The sequence below is a fragment of the Meles meles genome, chromosome X, assembly GCF_922984935.1.
Source record: "Meles meles chromosome X, mMelMel3.1 paternal haplotype, whole genome shotgun sequence".
Classification (NCBI taxonomy): Eukaryota; Metazoa; Chordata; class Mammalia; order Carnivora; family Mustelidae; genus Meles; species Meles meles.
In genome coordinates, this window is record NC_060087.1 from 64,682,010 (window position 1) to 64,696,339 (window position 14,330).

General features: G+C 40.2%; 1 non-coding gene across 1 annotated transcript; it reads left to right on the forward strand.

The window, feature by feature from the left end:
* The first annotated feature begins 4,205 nt into the window (after window positions 1-4,205).
* LOC123935650 lies at window positions 4,206-4,313 on the forward strand. Its single transcript, XR_006816939.1, has one exon. It is a non-coding gene; the product is annotated as a U6 spliceosomal RNA (small nuclear RNA).
* The last annotated feature ends 10,017 nt before the right edge of the window (window positions 4,314-14,330 follow it).

The window sequence follows — 14,330 nt, forward strand, 5'->3', positions numbered from 1 at the left end:
GGAAATGGGATATACCAATCCAACAAGTCTGTCCCCTTTGCAACCAAAGACATCACTTTTGAAGACAAAATAATAAAAATTGCAGTTCCCTACATCACATAATATAATAATAATAAATGCTTCCATTTATATGTTACCATACAGCTTAAAAGGGGTTCTCACATTCTCTCTGTCATTTGATAATGTATACATAACTCTCAGACTCATGCAAGGTCTCACAGCTACTCAGGAGCAAAGCCAGAGCAGAACCTCTGACTTGACTCCTAGTCAAGTGCATTTCCCTGACTCTATATTGCCTCTCTGGCTGGGCTGATTGTTAGCTCAGCCATTGTTTATGGAGACAATCTTTATTTTGATATAAAGCTGACTGGCTCAAAGTTAGTTTTATTTCCCTCCTCAAATTCTGACCAAGCAGAGGGGCAACTGAGGATGACATCCAAAAGGCAGTTACGGCCCACACTGAAGGCCCAGCTTGACACCTCCACCCTGAGGACAAAGTGAACACACATTTCAGAAAACAGGTATCATTGGAAGAGATTCAACCTCCCCAAACATGCATTTCTTCTCTATAGAGGTCGCCCAGACTAAAATACTCATTTGTGTTTCCCCCTTGATCCTAGGATTTCCTTCATCTCTCCTAAAGGTGCTAATTAGGAAAAGCCACAGGATCATGTGGTAATAATGACATTAACCCTTCATATCTACACAAGGCTCCAAGGTTTATAAGGCCTTTTTATACTTATTAGATCTATTTAATACTCGCAACAATCTTGTGAGGTAGATAAGCATTATCCCCATTTAACATAAAAGGCAACTGAGACCCAGACAGGTAACCAGACATGTTTTTCATCCTACGGTTAGTAGGTAAAAAAAAGTCAAGAGTCAAAGACAGGTGCCACGATGAGGCCACATGTTATATATTCATCTCCCATCTGGGAGACTTGACTAGAGGATTTGCCTCCTGGTACATTCTTGACCTGGTTAGCTATTGGTTATCCCTGGGCCCCAAGTTGTTATATCTCTTTAAGTTCCCAGCCCATAATTCCAAGGGTCCCAGTACCTACCTAATACCTCATATTGCCTACCTAATTCTTACCTCCACCCTCCCAAAACAGATCTTTCCCAGCCAGTTTTTCGTAGACATATGGGAAAATTAAAATAGTAAAATTACTAATTACATTCTAAGTAGCACTTTTGGTCTCCCACTCTACCTTTGAAAATACCAGCCATTCTACACGGGGTTTTAATCCTACTTCTTTCTGCTTGTTTATAAAGGGTAAGGGAATCTCTTCAAGTTCCAAAGTCCTTATAAGAGGAGGCAGTCAGACCTGAAACCAATAAGTGGTTCTGTTGTTTAGTTTATTACCAGAGACCTGGCTTTAGTTCTGGCTCTTGGCTGGCCTCTGTGAACAGAAAGAAAGAAACTCGTTTTTCATCCTCTGTTTCCAAAGTCTGATCTAGCTATCTGCATGCAAATTCCATGATGGAGTTAGGCGCTTCATGTGGCAGCAAGTGGAAAGTGTTTCATTCCTGATGGGAATTCCAGGGCCCAAGTCCCAAGCCTCTCCTTTCCTTCTCACAGCAGCTCACAGTCCCCTGCTCTCTGACTGCCTCACCATCTCCTAAAAAAAGCAAACAGAATCCCAGCTCAGCCTGGCCCCAGAAATATCTCCCTTAAGTGCTAACTGCTTACCTGAATTAGGAAACAAGACCTCCAGGAATTGAGTTTAGTTGTGTGGGGAATTGGCAAGAGCCCTAAGCTGAAAATGAGCAGCCCAGTACTCCTAGGCCTACCTATCCCAAATCATTTCACAGAGTTTTCTCATCAGGAAGGGAAAGATAATAGTGGCTTCTTAGCCTGCCTTCATATGGGTTTGCACAGAAAATGAAAAGCCTTATCCAAAAATAAAGGACAAAGTATAGAATAAACTTGTTCTGCCCACTATCCCTCAGTTAGTCCTCGGTTAGTGCATAAGAGTGTTCCAAGGACAATAGAGGAGTTAAAACACACACCGCCTTTCCAGGCCCCATCCTCTACTCTTTTCTGAGTCTGGAGTTTATCTAAATTGAGGCTGATAGGGGTGGCATGTGAAGAATGGGTGTTGGGGAGGGGTGCTTCCTCAGCAGGCACAAGAAGAGTCTGGGCATGAGTCTACATATGTATGAATAAGCATTGAAGTAGGGGTACTAAAGGTGCCAAGAGGGGGGCACCTGGGTAGCTCAGTGGGTTAAGCCTCTGCTTTCAGCTCAGGTCATGATCTCAGGGTCCTGGGATCAAGCCCCACATCGGGCTCTCTGCTCAGTGGGGAGCCTGCTTCCTCCTTTCTCTCTGCCTGCCTCTCTGCTTACTCGTGATCTCTCTCTGTCAAATAAATAAATCTAAAAAAAAAAAAAAAAGACTCTCTCTCCCTCTGCCCCTCTCCCATCTCATTTAAAAAAAAAAAAAAAAAGGTGCCAAGAGGCATAATGGCTAATGTGCCCAAAGTATGTGAATCACACCCATGTACAAAGAACATCAATGCTCACCCTCACTAAGCTCTCTTTTCCACCTGCTATTAATTCAGTCCTCCAACAAGACCACCCTTTGGGGGCTTATGCAAGGAGGTGATCCCTTCTTCTCATTATGATCCCAACTTAGCTCCTATCTGAAGTTGGAAGAGAGGCAAGGATGAACTCCTGGACCCAAATACTTTGAGAAATGCAAAAACTCACAGAGAACAAAGGCCTGAGGGGTGAGGTTGCTAGAGCTAGTACTCACGTTTGAAAAGTTTGCAGGTCAATGACAGGATATAGGAAGTAGTCAGATTCTTACATGAACAGCAATGTTAAGCAGAGAATTTTCAAGGAGAGGGATAGCTGAGGTTGTTGTCCTCACGTTATTCTCCTGTCAAAGTCAGCTTTGTCTCCTTTGTCTCACTCCTGTCTTTTTCTGAGCCTACCCCACTTTGTACTAAGTCTAGAACAATTGCAAATGCTTGCCCTCTCACCCCAGCTGGGATCTGCCTACAAGTTAACATATTTTCTAGTCATCTCATGTTCACTCCCCAAAGCAACAGTTTCAGTTCTTGCCCACTTTCCTTAATGCACTGGCCTCCATCCACTCTTTCTTGGCAGATGATCTTACCTCCTTCTATACTCACAAGATAGTCTCATCAGGCCCCAACTCCTTCCACCCTACCTCAAATATCTCAAACTCTATATTCTAGCTCTCATTCCTCTCCTTCCTCCTGTCTTTGAGGAAATCAACCAGTGCCGCAATCTGTACCTTCAATTCAGTTTCCACCAGTCCCCATCCAGAACTCTACCACTTCATTTTATCCCCTCTTGGGTTAATTTAGATATGTCACATTTTCCTCCCCAGCAAGACCCTGTGACAAAGACCGTGACACTATTCCATAGCTTCCATGGCAAAACTTATAAAGACCAACTGACTTGAGAAAGCCATACAATTTCAAGCATTCAATACACTACAAATCCTTAGAAAATTAGCTTCTGAGAAGAAGTTTGGCATAGTTGTTAAGAGCACATACTTTAGAGACAGACTACTTGAATTAAAATTTTGGCTCCAGCATTACTAGCTGTGTGATGTTGGACAATTCACTTTTTTTTCAAATTTCCAAACATATACAAAAGTTGAAGGAATTTTACAGTGAACACCCATATACCCACCACTAGATTCTACCATTAAAATTTTACTATACTTGTTTTATCATGTATATGTATATATATACATACTTATTATCCATCCCTCTATCCATGTAACAGACCATCCTTTTATTGTTGTATCTCATAACATGTTGCATACATCAGGATACTTCCTCCCCCAAACACTTTAGCATGCATGTTATTAACTAGAGTTTATAATTATTTGCATTTAACTTCTCTGTGTCTGTTTCTTTACCTATAAAAAGAGGGAAATAATAGTACCTACCTCAGAAGACTTGGGGGAAATTTAATATATGTAAACACTCATGCCTGTGTGGCTCATTCAGTTAAGTGGCTGCCTTTGACTCAGATTATTGTCTCAGAGTCCTAGGATCAAGCCCCACATCAGGCTCCCTGCTCAGCAGGGAGTCTGCTACTCCCTGTCCCTCAGCCCCTCCCCATGCTTGTGTGTGCTCGCTCACTCTCTCTCAAATAAATAAAATCTTTTTAAAAATACATGTAAACACTTTGAATAGTGCCTACATATAGAAAATAGTCCGGTGCTCGCTTCAGCAGCACATATACTAAAATTGGAACTATACAGATAAGATTAGCATGGCCCCTGCGCAAGGATGACACAAAAATAGTCCGAAAAGGTCATCTTCATTATTAGTATAGTAAATCTCACCCACTGCATTGCTCCTAAGAGAAGTAGGCTAGTAGCCAACATTGCATCCCTTCCTTCCTCTCTTATCCCCACATACAAAGAAATTCATGAATGGTCTCCTAGGTTTTCTGAGGTCCCCACACTAATAGTTTGTTCTTTCTCCCAAAAGTGACAATTTTCTCCAACTTTCACATCCCTAGACATTCAGTCACCCTAACCTGAAAGTATAGAACTTCCTTCATGGTCACCTGACTCCTTTCTCATCTGTTTCTGTTGCACCCTAATTTGGAGTACGCAGAGACAGAACACTTGCAAAGGGCTGAAAAGGTCTCTGTCAAAGGAAGTACCTTTCTTCTATACCACACTGCCCTTGATTCTGTTTCGAATCACAGTCCAATCTACTTGAAAATCACAGGTGGGGGAAAGACTGGAATATTTGCCCTGGAAGCCAAATAAGTAATTTAGGGTAGCAAAGAGGGTGGCACAGATCATGTCCAAAGAGGAGCCAAGCTGCTGAAAAGATTTGCCTAACACTCCTTGTTATTATATATTACAAAGTAGGGGAAACCATAACCCAGACACAATCTACCCATAGCCTACAACAATTTTCTCTCTGGGCCCCATCACAATACTTCTTGACTAAGATGTATATAGTAAGCAGAATTCTAAGATGTGCCCCCAAGATTACCAGCCCTTGATGTATACATCTTCTTCCATTTATTCAAACACTAATTTAGGTGCTGTTATGAAGGGATTTTGTAGATGCGATTAAATTTCCCAATCAGTTGACTTTATATTAAGATTATTCTAGGTAGACCTGACCTAATCAAATGTACACTTAAGATAATTTAGAGATTCTAAAATCAGCAGAGGTTCTCCTATTGGTCTCAGAGAGGCAAACAAACGATGTTGTGAACTGCCCATGGAGGGCGCTGCATGGCAAGGATCTGAGATTAACCGATCGGAACTGAGAGTGGTTCCTAGCCAACAGCCAGAAAGAAAATCAAGACCTCAGTCCTACAACCACAAGGAAATATATTCTGCCAAAAATCAGTGAGCTTAGACGAGGACTCAAGCCTCAGATGAAAACCTTGTGGACACCTTGATTTCAGCCTGGTGAGACCCTGAGCAGAGGACCAGCTAATCCATACTGTGCCCTGACCCATAGAAATGGTGAAATAATAAGTTTGTTTTGCTTTAAGTCACCAAACTTGTGGCAATGTTTTACACAGCAATAGAAAACTAATAGTGTGGAAAATCTCTCTTTTCCTTTAGTTAATGAAGATAAGGTTGGGATTTGTCAAAAAGAATTTTTACTAGGAAACCAAGGGAATCCGTAAACAAACACAAGCACAGAGCCAGCCAATTTTACATTGAACTCTAATTAACACTGAACTCTAATCCTAAAGTAAATCTAATTGGCATTGAACTCTAATCCTAAAGTAACTCAATTAGTTCCACAGGTTGACCGGGCATAGCTAATGGGATATCCCATCCCCATTCTTTCTTTTTGGACAATTCACTGTTTTCAAATTTCCGAACATATTTGGATATTCCAAACATTTTGCACTATCTGGGGTAAAAGAGTCAATACTAAAGCAAGACACTAAGACAGAGAACCCTAAGTTCTGGACTGTGCTCTGTTTTACCTCCAAAGCCTTCCTAGCCTTCTAGAACAGAAAGGCCCTTTCCTTTTTCTCCCAGAGATTACTCTCTGGGGTTGTATACCTTTCTGGACCAAACTTTCAGTCAATTCTCTAGCCAATCAGAGAGAATTTTAGGACTCTGGCCCCTGGAAATCCTACCATCTTTCCTGGCCTAATCTGCAGTGTGGTCTCTGGACCACTAACTGAAGTTTATTTACCAGCCAGTTTGTAGGTTTGTGCTCTTTAATTAGTAAAGTGAAAAAAAAAAAAAACTGCTGATTGATGCTTCATGGAGCTGCCTCCTTCTTCCCTGCTTGTAAGCTCAAATGTGTCTCCAGAAGCAGTTCATTCTCTTAGAACAAGGTGACATTCTTCAACTCCAGTCTCCAAAAACATTCATGAAAATTCCCTAAGATCATGCTCAGAAGGTATAATTTCAGTTTGTGTAATACTTTACAGAATAAATAAAAATATGCAATCACAGACTCTCGGAGTAGGAGGAACCTTAAAGATCATCTAAATCTGTGGTACCCAAACATGGCTTATCATCAGAATCTACCAGGGAAATTGTTTGTTACAGATTCCTTATCCCACACCCAGATATTGCCATTCAAGATACCTAGGGTATAGCACAGGACTGTCCTTTCAAAAAATATCTCCAGATGATTCTGATACTAAACTGCATTTGGAAACAAATGCTTCTATTTTTCTTCTTTCCAGATATGTGGCTTTCTTCTATACCACTGTGAGTTAGAGCACTGTTGAAGACTGTCAGCTCTATCTTTGGCTCCATTCACCATCATTTCAGTTTTTGAATCCACGAATGGGTAAAAGCAATGGTGAACAATAGTAAGAAGAAAGATATTTAATCCTCAGAAAAACTCTGGTGCAGGATTATTTTATAATCTCCATTTTATAGATGAGGAAACTGAGAATTAAGTAACTTGTTCAGGTCACATAGTAAGTGGGGGACCCAGCAATGAAAATCAATTCTCTTAAGTCTAGAGTTCCTTTTGCTACTTCCATGATGATGTTATTAGTCAACTGATGGAGATTTCCAAGTGAGGCTGGGGAAAGGACTATAATAAAAGGGGAATATCAGTCAAAGACTAAGAACCAAGGCAAAGGGAACCTAGAGAAGTGGTTCTCAACTTGGGATAATCTCCCTCCAGGGGACATTTGATGTCTGGAGACGTTTTAAATTGTAACAACTGGATGAGAGTTTGCAACAGGGTAAGAGGATGCACTGACATCTAGTACGTAGATGCCAAGGATGCTGTTAGATGTCCTATAATGCACAGGACAGCATACACACACACACACACACACACACACACACACACACACACACCGAGAACTATGTGGCCCAAAATGTCAAGAGTGTCAAGGTTGAGAAAGTTTGACATAGAGTATAAGAAATTGACTGAAGATGAGGAACTATGCTTCTTTTAGCTACGTATGAGGAATGAAGTAGAAAATAAGGCAATGGAGGAATGCCAGACCCAGATATCACAATGTCCACCCTTGCCATAGAGGTCTTTTGATTAAGAGCCCTAAAAGCAATGCTCTAACTCTCACATGCCTGGAAATTTTGAAAGGGGACTTTACAAACACAGTTCCCATCACAGTTCTAGAAGCACTATCACACTACTATGAGTGAGAGTAACCCTCACAGAGAAAAGAAGACTCAGCAGAAAGGAACACAGAAAAAAAGCAGAGAAACAGAAATAGGAACATGGGCAGTATGCAAAAAGAAGAACAATATGTACAGGAAATAGCCAGGTATCCATTTGTATAACCACAAAATAAATCATGTAACTAGGGAAAAATTAATTTAAAGCAAATATTTCTGAGATAGGGGGAAGCTGAAGAACATCAAGGCTGAAAGATACCTAGGCCTACCAATGAGCCAGGGGTTGGCCTTAACCTGTGGTGAGTTGCAGAAGTCATTTGGGGGATGCCTGGACTGTCTCAGGGTCCAAATGAGGCACAGGGAAATCTGGCACCATATCCAAGATCTTAGTCATTAGGAAAAATACCCTGAGCTGAGCAGACTGGCAGCAGAGGCTTAGAAAAGATCTTAAAATATGATATCAGAGAATCAGCAGGTATAACTCATAAAGACAGATGAAAGAAACTAAGTCTGGACTAGAGCAAACCTGAGGAGTAAAATAGCTATATGCATGTATTTGAACCATATAAACACAACTAGAGGAAATAGTTGGAATAGGGTAGTGGGATCATGGGCAAGAGGTTACTGAATCTCAGGGGAAACAAGAAACCAAAAAGGTAATGTAGGACATAAAAAACCATCTCTATCTGCAGAGCAAGTGTGTTTGGGCTGGTCTTGGATGCCAAAAACAACTTTTGTTTGGTTGGTGGAGAAGATAATCATGTTTTTTGTATCAGCCCCTACCACTCAAACTTCCTTTAACCGCAGTTGTCTCTTCAATATAGTCAACTTTCAAGGCAATATAGCATCCTAAGGAAAGACAGATCCCTTCCGAATAAGGTAGGAAGAAAAGGCTTTATGAAGGTTTATTGACTAACTCCATTTGTTGAACAAATCTTTCCTAAGAACCAAAACTGTGCAGAAGATTGTGCTAGGAATCTTGAGAATGCAAAGGAAATGCTGGACATGGTCCCTGTCCTCCAATAGCATATAATGCCCTTCAGAGAAACATAAACAGAGCCATCAATGTTAGTTGTATCACTGTTTATCACTGATAAAGATAGGCAGTACATTCAAAGCCATCTTAGGGTGCCCAGACAGTGGACTTCTGAGAGACCACTGACATCTAATGTCCAGAAAGACTTCTTAGAGGAGCAGGGCCTTGAATGATAGGTAAGATTTAGCATGGATTTAACAAAAAAGGAAGGTCTATCCAGGGGAATAGAACAACCAAGAGCATAGTTTGAGTGTAAAAAAAATCTCATTAAGGAATAGGGGTGGGAGGACTCTCCCTGATGATCCTGGAAACATTCTACATAGGTGACCACAGTATAGGTTACTTACTGTTCTGCCTACACATAAGGTCAGCTTTCAAACCCTCCTTTACTAAGTTGGATATGACCTTCCCTGACTTGGCCCTAGATCTATTTTGAATTTCCTTTCCACAATCACCCAACTGGCTGACCCTTCAAGATGGCTTTCTGATAGATGGATTATGCTCCATCAGCTATGATCTGGGATTACTAAATGAAGATCTGTCTAACCATGTTATGTCAGGATGCCTAGAAAGGCCTGGGTGATTTAATTACAAAAAACCTGATGTAGAGATGTGTTCCAGGCCTTCTGCCTGGGGTATGTTAACATTTATAAGCCCCAAAAGGAGTGGTGGCCACACCTAAGAGCCCACATGGAGCTGCCAGTGGAAAAAAAGAAGAAAACCCCATCCCCCCTCTGAATTTATATGGTATCTGTAGCCACCAGGTTGTAGGAGCTGCTTTTGACTATTTTTACTGTAAGCAAAATGAAAGGATATTAAACTACTTAAAGGAAGATGCTATTTTGCTTTGATACCTGAAACATTTCTTACTCTCAAAGGAAAATCCTTTCATTATACACTGAGTACAGTCAACACTATAGGACAAGAGTTACTGTCATGGAAAAGGGGAAGAGACTGATGGTCTCTCCTATTAGTCTGCAATCTCCCTCTGTAATGACCTGCCTGGCTCCTGCCCAGGTATTCCTCTGTGCCACAAAGCTACAGGCACTTTGTTCATTCAGTCATTCATTCACTTATTATTCAACAGTTTTCACCAGATACTAGCTCTATATTAGGCACTGTATCAGGTACTGGAGGTCTAATCAAATGAAACAATCCTAGTCTCTGTCCTCCTAAAGCTTAAATGCTAGTGGAGAAGAAAAACATTTAAAAATTACACAAATACCCATCATTTGCATTGACATGGATGGAACTGGAGAGGATTATGCTAAGTGAAATAAGTCAAACAGAGAGAGACAATTATCATATGGCTTCATTCACGTGTGGAACATAAGGAAAAGCACTGAGGACTGTAGGGGAAGAGAGGGAAAATTAAAGGGGGTGAAATCACAGAAGGAGACAAACCATGAGAGACTCTGGACCCTGGGAACCAAACTGAGGGTTTCAGAGGGGAGGGTGCGGGGGGCATGGAGTAGCCTGGTGATGGGTATTGAGGAGAGCACATGTTGTGATGAGCACTGGGTGTTATATATAACTAACAAATCACTGAACACTATATCAAAGACTAATAATGTGCTATACAGTGGCTAACTGAACATAAGAAAAAGATAAAAATAGGGCACCTGGGTGGCTCAGTCAGTTAAGCATCTGCCTTCAGCTCAGGTCATGATCCCAGGGTTCTGGGATTGAGTCCCACATCAGACTCCCTGGAGCCTGCTTATCCCTCTGCCTCTGCTGTTCCCCTGCTTGTGTGCTCATACTGTCTTTCTGTCAAATAAATAAATAAAGTCATTAAGAAAAAAGAAAAAGAAATAAAAGTAAAAATGACATGAATAAACATATACCTACAACCCATGACCAATGCTATGAAGGAAAAACAAAAGTGCAGTTGATTCTCATTATTTGCAGTCGTGTAATTAGTAATGATCTAGAATCATTACTCCTAGGAAAATACAGCGTTAAGTTCCTGTGAGTCTCTGGATTACAATATTTTCATCAACCAATCAGTACATAAACTTGTTTTATGTGCGCCTCTGTTTAAAGACAATTTACTTAGTATATATTGTTGATTCATTCATATTGAACTCACAGCCAACAACATTACAACTCGAGCCTGAGTGAAGCCTATCTAACACACAAATTTTCTCTGTAAGACATATCACAGTCTTGTGCTTAGGAATGCTAGATAGCACCTCAACACTACACATGAGGGCCATTTTAAATAGCAGAATACCAACAAAAAGAACAATAAAATTCCAAAAATGTGGCACTAAGTAGATCACATAAAGGACTCTTGTTTATAGTATATGAGCTGAAAGAAGAAGGCAGAGTATTGCCCTGTTCAATCTCAGCAGAAACACATGCCTTAGACAATTCAGAGTTCTCAGTCCTGTGTTTGTCATGAATAGCAAAAGTGCCATGAGTAAATTTTAAACTATTTTTTATTCAATTACTTTAAACTAAAAAAGAAAACAGTTCACCCATTTGTCCCACCCCCAGCCCTATCTCTTCAAATCACTATTCTCCAACCCCTACCTCATGAAACCACCATTCAGTTCTCTGTATCTATGAGTTGTCTTGTTTGGGGTGTGTGTGTGTGTGTGTGTGTGTGTTTCAAATTCCTCATATAAGAGAGATCATAAGGTACTTGTCTTTCTCTATCTGATTTATTTCACTTTGCATAATGCCCTCAACATCCATGTTGTTACAAAGGGCAAGATTTCATTTTTAATGGCTGAATAATATTCCACTGTATATGTTCACCACAGTTTCTTTATCCATTCATCTATTGATGGCAACTTAAGTGGTTTCCATATCTCAGCTAGGGTAAATGATGCTGCAGTGAACATGGGAGTGCATATATCTTTTTTTGAATTAGTGTTTAAGCTTTTTTTTTTTTAAAGATTTTATTTATTTATTTGACAGAGAGAGATCACAAGTAGGCAGAGAGGCAGGCAGAGAGAGTGAGAGGGAAGCAGGCTCCCTGCTGAGCAGAGAGCCCGATGCGGGACTCGATCCCAGGACCCTGACTGAGATCATGACCTGAGCCGAAGGCAGCGGCTTAAACCACTGAGCCACCCAGGCGCCCGTGTTTAAGCTTTTAATTTAATTCCAGTTAGTCAACATACTATGTTACACTAGTTTCAGGTGTACAGTATGGTGATTCAATTCCAAACATCACCTAGTGCTCATCATGACACGTGCACGAGGCTTAACCCACTGAGCCACCCAGGCACCCCTATTTTTAATCTTTTGAGGAACCCCCATATTGTTTTCTATGGTGAATGCACCTAATTACATTCCCACCAACAGTGTGCAAGGGTTCCCTTTTCTCCATGTCCTTGCCAATACTTGTTATTTTTTGTCGTTTTAACACTAACCATTCTAACAGGTGTGAGGTGATATTTCACTGTGGTTTTGATTTGCATTTTCCTGCTAATTAATGACGTCAACATCTTTTCATTTGCCTATTCTTCCTTGGGGAAAAAGAAGTCTATTCAGATCTTCTGACTGTTTTTCAAATCATATTTTTCTTGCTTTTGAATTGTATGATTTCTTTTTTTTTAAAGATTTTATTTATTTATTTGACAGAGAGAGATCACAAGTAGGCAGAGAGGCAGGCAGAGAGAGTGAGAGGGAAGCAGGCTCCCTGCCGAGCAGAGAGCCCGATGCGGGACTCGATCCCAGGACGCTGAGATCATGACCTGAGCCGAAGGCAGCGTTTTAAACCACTGAGCCACCCAGGCGCCCCTGAATTGTATGATTTCTTTATATACTTTAGATATTAGCCTCTTTCAGTTATATGGTTTGCAATTACATTCTCCCATTCAGTAGATTACCTTTTTATTTTGTTGATGCTTTCCTTTACTGTGCGGAAGCTTTTTAGTTTGATGTATCCCACTTGTTTATTTTTGCTTTTGATCCTTTTGCTTTTGGTATCAGATTCAAAGAATCATCACCAAGACCTATGTCAAGGAGCTTGCTGCTGGGTGCCTGGGTGGCTCAGTTGGTTAAGCAACTGCATTTGGCTCAGGTCATGACTCTGGAGTCCCAGCATGGAGTCCTGCATTGGGCTCCCTGCTGAGCAGGGAGTCTGCTTCTCCCTCTGACCACCCCCCCCCCTCAAGTTCATTCTCTCTCTCTCAAATAAATAAATAAAATCTTAAAAAAAAAAAAAAGGAGCTTGGGGTGCCTGGGTGGCTGTCATTAAGCGTCTGACTTTGGCTCACTTCATGAGCCCAGGATCCGGGGATCGAGCCCTGCTTCAGGCTCCCTGCTTGGCGGGAAGCCTCTTCTCCCTCTCCCATTCCCCCTGCTTGTGTTCCCTCTTTTGCTCTGTCTCTCTCTGTCAAATAAGTAAATAAAATCTTTAAAAAAAAAAAAGGAGCTTACTGCCTATCTTCTTCTAGAAGTTTTATAGATGTAGACCTATCATTTGTCTTTGATCCATTTTGAGTTAATTTTTGTATATGATATAAGAGAGTGGACCACTTTCATTCTTTGGCATGTAGTGGTCCAATTTTTCCAGCACCATTTATTGAGGAGACCCTCTTTTCCCCATTATATATTCTTGCCTTCTTTGTTATAAATTAATTGAGCTTATATGTGTGGGTCTATTTCTACACTCTCTATTCTGTTCTGTTGATCTATATGTATGTTTTTATGCCAATACCATACGGTTGTAATTATTATAGTTTATTAATATAGTCTGAAATCAGGGGGTGTGGTGACTCCAGCTTTGTTCTTCTTTCTCAAGACTACTTTGTCTATTTGAGGTCTTCTTATGGTTCCATACAAATTTTAGGATTTTTTAGTATTTCTGTGAAAAATCCCATTAGAATTTTGATAGGCATTGCACTGAATCTGTAGCTTGCTTTGGGTACTATGGACAATTTAACAATATTAATTCTTCCAATGCATAAGCATAAAATATATTTCCATTTATTTGTATCTTCTTCAATTTCTTTCATCCATGCCTTATAGTTTCCAATATACAGGTTTTTCACCTCCTTAGTTAAATTTATTCCTAGATATTTTATTATTTTGATGCAATTATAAATGAACTCGTTTTCTTAATTTCTCCTTCCGATAGTTGATTAGTTCATTATAAACACACACAACAGATTTTTGTGTATTGATTTGGTATCCTGCAACTTTACTCAATGAGTTTATTAGTTCCAACAGTTGTTTGATGGAGCCTTTAGGGTTTTCTATATATATCATGTCATCTGCAAAAAGTGACAGTTTTACTTCTTTCTTTCCAATTTGGATGACTTTTTTTCTGTTTCTTATCTAAGTGCTGTGGCTAGAACTTCCAATATTATGTTGAATAAAAGTGGTAAGAGTGGACATTCTTGTATTGTTCCTGATCTTGGAGGAAAAGCTACCAGCTCTTCACTGTTGAATAGTATGAGGTTAGTTGTGGTTTGTATATGGCCTTTATTATTTTGAGATGCATTCACTCCAAACCCACTTTTTTGAGAATTTTTATCATAAATGGATTTTTTTGTCAAATACTTTTTCTACATCTATTAAGATAATCATATTGCTTTTATCCTTCATTTTGTTACTGTGTTGTATCACACTGAGTGATTTATGGATGTTGAACAATCCTTGCATCCCTGGAATAAATCCCACTTGATCATGGTGAATGATCTTTTTAATGTATTGCTGAGTTTGGTTTGCTAATATTTTGTTGAGGAT